General features: G+C 47.2%; 1 long non-coding RNA gene across 3 annotated transcripts; it reads right to left on the bottom strand.

The window, feature by feature from the left end:
* Nucleotides 1-1,230: 1,230 nt before the first annotated feature.
* LOC125166226 (uncharacterized) lies at nt 1,231-10,564 on the bottom strand. Of its 3 annotated transcripts, none has more exons than XR_007152403.1 (3): nt 10,248-10,563; nt 9,924-10,158; nt 1,231-1,413 (listed from the first exon to the last, which is right to left on the bottom strand). It is a non-coding gene; the product is annotated as an uncharacterized LOC125166226 (long non-coding RNA). The 3 variants fall into 3 exon arrangements; XR_007152405.1 differs by lacking the exon at nt 1,231-1,413 and adding an exon at nt 2,587-3,095 and having other exon boundaries at nt 10,248-10,564; XR_007152404.1 differs by lacking the exon at nt 1,231-1,413 and adding an exon at nt 9,101-9,280 and having other exon boundaries at nt 10,248-10,564.
* Between the last annotated feature and the right edge of the window lie 832 nt (nt 10,565-11,396).

Below are 11,396 nucleotides of genomic sequence, written 5' to 3'. Positions count from 1 at the left end.
GACAAGCAGCTCTGGCCACAGAGGTGGGGCTGACCACGGCGGCTGTCCCGCTGTTTCCTTTCCTTTTTCTTCTTTTCCTCCCTTCTCCCCGCCCCCAACCACCATCAGACGCTGCAGAATCTCTTCAAGAAATTAGTGAAGCTTTAAGTTCTCATTTGAGCTGAAAATTACACAGCATCGCTTAAAACTGCTGGCACCGCAGTTTATTCCTGTTTAAAAATGGGGGGGGGGGGGACAAGTAATGCTGGACGCTAGATGGGAAATTTCAATTCTTCACTGCGTTTTGGAGGGAGGAAAGATTAGGAAAGGCGGGAGATCACTTTTGCCTGTGAGCCCTGGTGGTACCAAGCGGGAAAAGCGCACCCACCCGTAAAGCCATTTGTGACTTCGTGCGAGAGCAAATGTTGTCTTACCTGGATTTTTCCTATTCTGTCATTCCAGATTGGTTATTTTTAAGCCCGCAAGCGCAAATATTCTTGGCTGCTAGTGTTCGGTCTCACCTCGCTTGCTATTTTAGCCACTGTCCTATAAAGGGACGGCCCTGTGATCTCGCAGGGTGCCGTGGAAGAGAGGGAAGAGCGGGGAGGCAAGCAGGAAAACGTGACCAGGGGGGCAGACGGGCTGCCACCAGGGCTGTTAGCAGGCACAGGTGAGGGGCGGGGGCAGGGGGAAGCGACCAGAAACAAAGTCCAGCAAAGTGCGGCTGCCGGGAGATGGGCTGGTTGCCATTCGTGAGAGTGAGTTTCCTTAAGACTATGAAGGAGTAAGGCTGGGGTGACGCTAACGACCGTAGCAAACAGACAAGAAGATGTAAGGGACCTTCTCGGCCTGTTATGCCCTATCCCCTTCCCTATTGGAGGAGGCAAAGGTGGAGGAAACTGGCGGAAAAAAACAAAAACAAAAAACAAAAAAAACCCACGGAGTTTGCAGCATCGGTGCCAGAATCACAAAGCTGAGTACTCAAGGATGAGTTGGAGGCCGAGAGAACAACTTCATAGCTGGCTCCCTAATAAAGTCCACAAGGACAGAGCCTCAGCCACTTTATCATTGAGTTCACTCCTAAGACACAGCTAGAGCCAGGACAGTGATTCAGGAAGCAGGGCAAGACATTTACCTTCCCCAGGAAAGAGAATACTATCAGTTTCCCTATGAAAATGTTGATTTTTAAGGTACCTCCGGGGAGTTACGCATGCACGCTATTGAACATTATTTATTAGCGCATGCCTTTATTTAACACATGTCGGGATGTACCTTCTGGGTTCATGGTCTTTACTGCCTAGGGATTCTGGAGGTGGAAAAGAGGGCTCATTTAAAGCCAAGTTTTCCACTGCGGCGATAGCAAATTTATCTAAAGCTGGCCAGGCTCCTAGGCAATTATCTTTCACCACGGTCCGTTCTCTGTCGCCAGGAGGGCTGCGTGAGAGAGAGAGAAAAAATTAAAAGTATTTTAAAATATAAATGCCACGCCATCCCCGCCACTTAATCCATTGCTTTTGCAATCTCTCAGGAAATTTGGGAGAGGAAGGAAGTTTGAGTCTCTGTCTTTAGGCACTGATTACATAAGGTGAGATTAATTTTCCCATATGGTGCATGGAATCCACCTCACTGCTCTGCAGGCATACTTTTGCCTCACGTAAGTCTATTTGTGTCGAGCTAAGCACACAGAGTAGAGTGTAGCTTAGAATAGAAAAAAAAAAAAAAAGAAATGGGAAGGTAAGGAGAAAAAGAAGTGTGAAAGGCAAAGAGAGAAACAGAGGACAATTTCATTCCAGGTTCATCCTTCAGGATGGGTCAAACCCATTAGGATCGCGTCATTCATTCCAACATGTAACATGTATTGAACATTTACGTGCCAAGTACTGCAGGATAAAGTCTCTAGACACGAGGCACGCAAAGACAAAACATGACCCCTACCTTCAAGAAGCTTCCTTTCCCGTGGAGAAGCTGCGCGAGCGGAAGAAGTCATGGTGCAACGTGGCAAGGATTCTAATTAATGAGATGTGCTCAGGGTGCCGCGAGAGAAGAGATGAATGGCACCAAAATCCCACTGGAAGTCTGGAAGGCTTCCTAGAGGGGATAGCACTTTTGGCTGGTCAAAAATAAAGGGAAGATGCCTGGGTGGCTCAGTCGGTTAAGTGTCTGGCTCTTGACTTTGGCTTGATCTCATGGTTTGTGAGTTCGAGCCCCACGTGGGGCTCTGCGTGGATAGCCTGCTTGGGATTCTCTCTCTCCCTCCCCCCCCCCGCCCCTTCCTGATTCGCACAAACACACGCACTCTCTCTCTTTCTCTCTCGCAAAATAAATAAATAAACTTAAAAAAAGAAAAGAAAAGAAAGTAGATAAGATTTGGGGAAGTGGGATCAGCATCTTTCAAGGCACAGGGACAGGAAACGGGTCAGTATAACCAGAGCATAGGATGAGAGATGGAACAAGAGATAGGAGGAGACAGGGCTGTCAAAAACCGTGAAAGGTATGGAATTTTCTCTATTTGCAAGCTAACAAGTTAGCTTGGCATGGTTTTGTGGATCGTGGCAGATGACACAAGATTCCCGGGTCAGAGACAAAGTACTTTATTATTAACGGGGTAGCAAGCAGCTTTATCTTCAGCATATTTGCACTGGCCTCCTTTTTCCCCCAGATGACACAGAAGTCATGTGATGGACCCGGATGCATGCTACACATTCAGTAGGTTTGCTCTGAAGCTGAGGAACCCAGACCCAAAGGCACAGCCCTTTTGAAGCAAGCAGCTCTCAAGTCCCCCACTCCAAGGGAGCAAGCAGAAACACAGTGATCATGCTGTCATCACCTGGATCTCCATGGGTCCCTATGTGACTGGCTTCAGGAACAGCTCAGTGTCAGGAGAGGGCAATTCTTGCAGTCTGGCATGCTTGGTAAGGGTGTGCAGAGACACTCGGCCCCCATGTGGACCACCTCTCCCAACAGGGGCCAGACAGTAAGCAGGAGCCATCTCACGAAGGGCGCTTTAGATGACGCTGAGGAATTTGAGCTTTGCCCCAAAGCATGTGGCGCCCTTGAAGACTTGGCCAGAGATATGTGCTGATAGGAGCTCCAATGTGAAAGGATGACTCCCGTAGCTGTGTGAGGAAAGGATCAGACAGCGAGCTGAGACAATGAAGAAAAGCTCGTTAGGTGGCAATCCCAGTATTCCGTGTGTGAAGTGAGCTACCGGAAGTCAAGGTAGCAGAGGAAGAGGTCGGGGGAAGGTGGTTAGTCCAAGGGTATTATGCAAGGTAGGATCTGAAGCATTTTTGTGGAGTTGGTTAAAAACATTATTTTAGAGAGTGTCTAAGTCAATACTACGGATAACTTAGTGTCCTGAATTTCATTAGCATTTTACACGTATCAACTCATTTGACCTAACTCTTTGTGAAGGAGATACTATTGTTGTTTTACAGATGAAGAAACAGGTGCAGAGAACCTAGAAGGAGAGCCCTCCCGGTTGCCAGGCAGGCAGCTGGGTGGGTGGTGGTGTCTCCCATTGACATGACCCATAGCACATGTGGGGCAGGTCTGGGAAGGAAGATGAGGCATTCGGTTATGACCTGAATGTTTGTGGCTCCCCCCACCCCCCGATTCATATGTTGGATCCCTAACCCCCAAAGTGATGCTGGTATTTAGAGATGTGGTCTTTGCGAGGCGGCTAGGGTTGATAAGGCCATGAGCGTGGCACCCTCATGATGAGGTCAGTGCTCTTCAAAGAAAAGGAAGACAAAGAATTCTCTCTTCGTGAGCATGCACTGAGTAAAGGTCAAGTGCGTGCGCAGAGAGAAGTTGCCGTCTGTCAGCCAGGAGGAAGGCCCCCGCTAGGAACTGAACTGTCTGGTCTCTTGATCTTGGACTTCCCAGCCCCCAGAACTGTGAGAAAAGAAGTTTCTGTTGTTTAAGCCACTCATTCTATGGTGTTTTGTTACGGCAGCCCAAGTACACGGAGATAGCCCAGTTGAGCGTACGATATCTGGTCAACATGTGAATGGTGATTCTTAGTAGGTATCTGAATCCATAACTCTGGGCTCCAGAAGGGAGGTCTTTGGGGGAGAAATAGATTAAGGAGTAGTCATTGAAGGGATGGTAAGTGAAATCACGAATTTAGATGAAACTGCCTGGAAAAGTGGGATGAATAAAAGGAGCAAAGGGTTATGGGATGAGGCTGAGGCAGGGAAACTAAAGAGATCCCAGGAAAAACTGCTTTTTTCACTCCTTTTTCTGCTTCTATTCTTGCTAGGACCTACACGCCCGCCTTACACAGGCCTTATAGAAACAGATCGTGTGTGTCCTCCTTGTGAAGGTCGTGGCGTTGATGATTTCTTTGGAGTCCTTCAGCACAGAGACCACGGACTCATCAAGACCCCCAGGTTCCAGGGCGTAAGTGACTTATGGAGGACACCTACACATTCGCATTTGTTCCTGGATGCCTGAGAAGACACGTGCATGGTACCACAACCCTCAAGAGAAACCCCAGACCCCGAGCAAAGATGGGACTCCCTCTCTTTTCCCTTCTGAGTCTCCCAGACACTCTGTCTGTGTCTACACGCCACATCTTCAGTCAACTCTGCTCTCACTTCTCCTTGGCTTACACATGATTTCTATCCTGCCTGAAGCCAAGGACTCCCCTCTGAGTCCTCGGACCCAGCCAGCCTGCATCAAAGCTATGAAGCTTGCATCAAAGCTACATTTCGGGGGCAGGTAGAAAGGAAAGCCCCAGAGAAGACTGACAAGGGATGATTAGAATGGTAAGAAGGGAAAAAAAAAGGAGAGAAGGCACAGAAGCCAAAGGCGGGGAGAATTTCACGTAGAACAGAGTGCTTAATAAAAACTTGACCTCAGGGGTGCCTGAGTGGTTCAGCTGATTAAGTGTCAGACTCTTGATTTCAGCTCAGGTCATGATCTCAGTGTTGTGAGATTGAGCCCCAAATTGGACTCTGCACTGGGCAGGGAGCCTACTCAAGATTCTCTCTCCCTCTCTCTGTCTCTCTCTCTCCCTGCCTCTCCCCACTTTCTATGTCTCTCTAAACAAACCAAACAAAAAACTTGACCTCTGAAAGGTTGAGTAATGAAAGCACCATGCGCATTGAGTAAGGTAATTTGCAGGTAATTTCTAAGTGTAAAGAGAGTAAGTTAAGGTAGTGGACAAGGGAGGAATCATTGAAATTTGGACTGTGGATGACAAACTTGAGATACTACGTGTTAAGTTACCTCAACGATAACTTGAGAGGATGTTCAACTGTGTTGGTTGGCGGGATAAGTGAAGCAACAAAGTGGACAGCCGTTTTTTTTTTTTTTTTCTTTTTCTAAAAAGATGAGATTCGATATCTCTCTGGAAGAGAATACTGTTGGCTTTTAAGAAGGTCATAGCAAGAATATGCACTCTCCTTGCATAGACTGGAAAAAGAGTGGGCATGTGTCCCAGAGAGCCTACTTGTAGTCTAGACAGGATTTGGATTCTGATCCTGGTGCCTTGCTCCGCTGCAATAAAAATGGAAAGTGAGGGGTTAAGAGAACAGAACCAGCTCTCTTGTTGGTCGCGCTAAAATGTAACTGTTGTTTTTTAAAAAGCGTTAGAAGTGTTGTAAGATAGTAGGAAGCAGGGATAGGCCAAAAAGACCATGTGGCGGAGACCTCTCTTATCTTTCACTGCAGTTAATTAATCAGCTCAGAGAGTAGATAAAGGAGGAAGAAATGCTTAAAAAATAAATAAATAAAACATGGGCAAAGGGTCAAGCAGAGCACTTGTTGTAGGAGATGATTATTATAATTAATGGTGATACATATGGATGATGTCAATTTGCAAAAGCTCTGAGGGCCTGGGAATTCTTCCATTCTCTTGTCCTCTAGACCTCGGCTAACTCAGCTACTCTTCCCTGTTAACCCGCTGACCCTGCTGCTGTCTTCGTATTTTTGGTGTGTGTGTGTGTGTGTGTGTGTGTGTGTGCACGCGCGCGCAGGCACATGTGCGTAATTCTAAATAGCTAGATATATATCGCTATGGAAAGTAGTTCTACAGACACCAAGTATCCCAGAATAACCAAAAGGGCTGGACGATAGGCTTAGTTGAATGTAATCCAAAGTGCAATCAAGTTCACGGTCTCCCGTGATTATCAAGAGGTAGCCCTCTCATCTAAGATGGAAAAGTAGGATGTCCTTTCCCAATATGGACTGTTGCACGTTAACCAGCTTATTGAAGAACTACTAAATTTTAAAGTTGGAAGAAATCAAAATTTCTAACTTTTTATCCCTGTAGATGAGAAAAATTGAGGCCTAGATAGGCTAAGTTATATCTCCAGGGTCACACGGCTGGACAGTGGCATGGCTAGGATCGGTACAAAGGTTTTCCAGTAACTTACCGTTACTCATTTCACGTGGCATATGTGTGAATAGAAGTTAAATATATTATTGTGTGTTCGGACACATTTGAATATATTTTTTAAAACTCTGCTCTCACTGCTTTACACGTATGTTTTTCATGCACAGACATGGGTTCAAAGACCTATCCAGCTTTTACTTGTATAATCTTGAAAGACAAAATTTTGTTATTTGCAGAATATCAAGCTATATCATTGAGAACCTTAACCCTTTTACCATTCTATATCCTAGCTTTTTTTTTTTTTAAGATTTTATTTATTTATTTCGAGAGAGAGTGGGAATGAGCGAGGAAAGGACAGAGACAAAGGGAGACAAAGAATCCCAAGCAGGCTTCATGCTGACAGCACAGAGCCTTGACTTGGGGCTCGATCTCACGAACCGTGAGATCATGCCCTGAGCCGAGATCAAGAGTTGGACGCTCGACCGAATGAGCCACCCAGGCGCCCCCTCGATATCCTACCTTTTAAAGTCTAAATATCTAAATCTTTTGGGGGAGGGGTGCCTGGCTGGCTCAGTTGGTAGAGCATACAACTCTTGATCTCACGGTTGTGAGTTCAAGCCCCAGGTTGGGTGTACAGATTATTACTTAACTACATAAAACTCATAAAAATAAAAAAAAAAATTAAAAAAACGTCTTTGGGGAAAATTTCAGGCTGATGATAAAGGAAATAATATAGTTGGCTGGACATAAGCTCAAGGTCTCTTTGATAAGCCTGTCACAGAACGATTCCTTAGGAGACGGGCTGGTCTCTGAGCTGTGAAGGGAAGAACAGGAAGGGTCGAGCTAGAGAAAACTTCAGCGTCTCAGTGGCGATCTCTCTAGCTCTTGTTTGGTCTTTTCGGGAGACCTGTGCCAACTCGTCCATTCACCTTTGAAAGTTGCTGTGAATTCCCTCTTTTAAATATAGCAATCACGTCCCAGATGCCTGTTATTCTCTCTGACATCAAACGGACAGCTCATGTTCTTTACTGGCATTGTTTCCAATAGCTCCAGAATGGCCTCCTACAGCAGGCCGTGGGTTCATTAGTCATAATTTCCCATCTTTGCTCTTTCTTTCTTCTTTCCATCAGAGCCTGTAGCACCACGTATGATCACATAACTTATTTTCATGAATGTTTATATTTGTTACTGCTTATTTCCATTTACCTTTGGAAAGCTCTGATGACAACTTCCAATTCAACTACTTCTTAGCTCTGTGGCTAGAACCAAATCACTCTGGCTTCTCAGAGTCTTTTTTTTTTTTTTTTTTTAACCTCTGTAAAGCTGTAAAGTTTATACCTGATCTTCTGCTCCAAGGAGATTAAAAGTAGGGAAGTGCTTGACATTTTCCAGTGTGATAAGCTGAATTCAGAGATGGGCCCCAAGATTCCCATCCCCTGGTTTATATACCCTGTATAATCTCCTCCCCTTGAGTGTGGGCAGGACCTGTGACCATGATAGGGTTTCACTGCTATGAAAGGATTACTAATCAGTTGACTAGGAGTTCATCAAAAAGGGTGGGCCTGGCCTAATCAAGTGAACCTTGAAAGAGGAACTATAGCTTTCCTAAAGGGAGATATAAAGCCAGAGAGGTGCTCCTGCTGACTCTGAAGTCAACAGTCTTGCTGTGAGCTCTCTATGGAGGGTGGGCCTGTGACCTTGGCAGGGACTTGAGTGTGGCTTCAGGGAGCTGAAAATGGTCCCCAGTGGATAGCTACCAAGAAATCAGGGATTTCAGACATACGGCTGCAAATAAAAAAATTCCACCATCATCTGAGGGAGCTTGGAAACAGGCTCTTGTCCAGTTGAGCCTCCCAGTGGGAATACAGTCCAGCCAATGCCTCCATTACAACCTGGTGAGACCATGAGCGGAAAGCCCAGCTAAGAATGTGGTGGAACTCTGGTCCACAAAAGCTGTAAGGTAATAGGTGACTGCCATTTTAAACTAAGTCTGTGCTAGCTATTATGCAGCAGTAGAAACTAATACAGCTACTCAGTACCAAACACCAAGAGGTGAGGGGTGAGGGAAATGGACGTTCTCTCTTCTCGCCTGACACCGCCCTCCCCCTTTCCGACCGCTGGGGCACAGGCGAGATCAAGCAGATGTGCCTACCTGGAACTTTGAATCTCGGGGGAGGGACACAAAGACTCAGAGACTATTAGAGGTCAACCCCTGAGGTCAGAGGCAGGGGGAGCAGTGCCTCGCTCAGCTTTCAGACAGGATGTGACCATGTGGTCATGCCACATGGAACCAGGTCCCCTTCGTTCCTGACTGTTCTCCGTGTTTGGTGTTCGTGTAAATCCTGTGAACTGATACGTTGCCTTTCCGATGCATTTATTTCTGTTGCCATTAGCCAGAAATTGCTTCTGTGATTTGCCACCAAGAACTTAGATTATTATAGATCATACATGTAAAAGTGCCTCGTAAACTGTGACAGATACCATGGATGTAACATATTATTTTGACTGTTTCTCTGCCTTCGCTTTTCTTCAGGCTCCTGTGTATGACCTCGGGCCCTCTCTGGGCTGTTATAATTCTTGGTGTCATTCTGTCCACTGATATTCCAATAAATAAGGGTACCTTGATTCTAATAAACAAATGGAACTAATAGGTCAGTCTGTGTGAAAACGAAGAAGTCGTTATCAAAAAACACTGAGGGACATTTAGGCTCTCAGAGACACAGAGAGGGACCATGGGGGCTTGAGTGGCCTGTGTAGGTTTAAAGGACTTGCCTCCAGTCAAACTCAGAGGTCAAACCGAACAATCCCTACCTGTCTTCAACCCTTCAGGAGGCAAGTGTCTGCTACCGTGGGGGTCTCCAGGGAAGACGTGTCCTGGGCGATCCTTCAGAATGGGCTTGCACCTTAGAAACGTACCTTCCAACGGGCTCAAATTCACATCTAGGGTTTACACCTGCCCTGTAATGAACCAGAAGCCTGTGTGTTATCTTCTCAGACTCCCTGCATTTCCACCACGGACAGAATGGGAAACAAATGAAAAGAGAAGCATCGTCTTTGAGAACAGATGATTACAAAGCACAGTTTAAAAAAAAAAAAGAAGAAGAAAACCAACACACAGGGACGCCTGGGTGGCCCAGTGGGTTACGAGGCCGACTCTTGATCGCTGCGTAGGTCATGATCTCACTATTGGTGAGTTCAAGGCCTGCATCGGGCTCTGCGTTGATGGCGTGGGGCCTGCCGAGGATTCTGTCTTTCCTTCTCTCTGCCCCTCCCAAACAAACAAATCCCAAACACACAAACACAAAACCACTGCCTTCTTCAGAGTCGTCTCAGGGGCCGCTGGTGCAGCTGGGCAAGAGGGGTGGGGGCGGGCAGCCACCACGCACAGTCCTGGAGGCTATGCTCTTGGATCACGTGTTGGGTGTTGGGGCTGTAACCAGTGTGAGAGCACCTGAGAGCAGGTCTATTTTGTTCTGACCAGCTAAACCCTGGGCCCGTGGATCAATTTACATATGGCCAGCGGGGGCCCTGGGGACCCTTTGTGCGGAAAAGCCTCTGCGTTTGAAGAATGAGGACTCCGACCATGACTTTCCCCACTCACCATATTTGCATCCAGTTCCCAGCGAGGAAGGAATGAGGTGTTTGTCCGTGACTCCCGGCAGGAGAGCTCCGGTGAACTGAAAAGCAGGCCTACCTGGGGCCGGAAGCAGTCAGGGACTAACTGTTGTCTGTAGAGCACAGAGCAGGTGGAGGGAGGAAGAGGAGTCACCGGTGGCGGCGTGGTGTTGCACAGAATAGCTTCCCAGGATACCCACCGGAGGACTGCATTTAAGTTCCTAAATAGGGAAACAGCTGCCAACGTGACCTCAGTAGAGGAAACTGTAAAAAAGAGTGAACAAATTTAGCAACCTCGGTGGCAGTTTACCTGTAACCCTTGGGACAGAAATGGGGAGCGTGACAGAAAGCCAGTGGCACCGTGACAGAGGGAGGGGTGGAGCGCATGCGTGGTAGAAGGCGCTGCTGGGGGAGGAGCAGAGCGAGGACCGGAAGCAGGCGCACCGACCTCGGGGGCATCAGGCCAGACTGGGCTGGGGGGGGGGGGGGCACATAGAGGGAACATAGAGGGATCAGGCTGGTGCTGCCCCGGCCTGGCTCTGGGCAGAGTCACATCGGTCTGAGGTTCTTCAGGTTGACTAGGCATTTACTGCCCATCCCTTGGCATAGGAGCAAGCGGAGGGCGGCCAGGGTCTTGGCAGCTTTTGAGCCCCATGGCGTCTACGTGATCCCTTTCTTTGACAGTCCCAGGCTTGGCGGGGAATGGGGTCGTGTGCCAACTGCTGCAGCAGAATCAACTGGCCATCAACCCCTCTTGGTGGCTATGAGGTCAGAAGAGTTGCACCCCTGTCCCTTCGCTCTGTAGTTATGAACGTGGCCTGTGATGTAGCGAGGCCTTGTAGCTTTCAAATTTCCTCTGCAAATGATGCTTTCCATTGAGGATAATATAATGTCAGTGTTCCAAGGCTCAAAAGATAACTCAAAATAGCAAAACAAAGTGTAAATCATATTTCCTGGTTGACGTAGAAATGAATATGGTTGTAAGCGTGGTACTTTGTGTTTAGAAAAATCGACCGCCAGTTTATACACACCGTTCCCTTTATTCGTATTACCGAAAAGTCAGAGGTGCCGCATTTAAACTTGAAACTTGCAAGCTTCCATGAGAGAACAGGGGAGGCTGGGGTTTGCAAATGCTTGGACAAGTTGCTGGAAACTGGCCCCAGATACTTTTGTAATGGACATTCTGAATAGTGGCTCTGTGCAAAAGCTTTGGTAAGGCTGAGAGCAGGAGAATACTGATTGGGAGCCCTCCACCCTACCAGGGGTTGACCAGTTGGCCAGGAAGGAAAAGCACCATAGTAGGAACAGGTGGAAGGTGATATAAGATGCATTGTATCTTCTGATTGTCACAACATGATGGTAGGATTAGTATCTCCTTTTTAGAAGTTAACAGTCACATACCTAAGGACACATGGTTAATAGGTGGTCAAATAATGATGATGGTGGGGCGCCTGGGTGG

This window comes from Prionailurus viverrinus, chromosome B2, assembly GCF_022837055.1.
Source record: "Prionailurus viverrinus isolate Anna chromosome B2, UM_Priviv_1.0, whole genome shotgun sequence".
NCBI lineage: Eukaryota > Metazoa > Chordata > Mammalia > Carnivora > Felidae > Prionailurus > Prionailurus viverrinus.
This window is presented reverse-complemented; position numbering and strand designations above follow the sequence as displayed.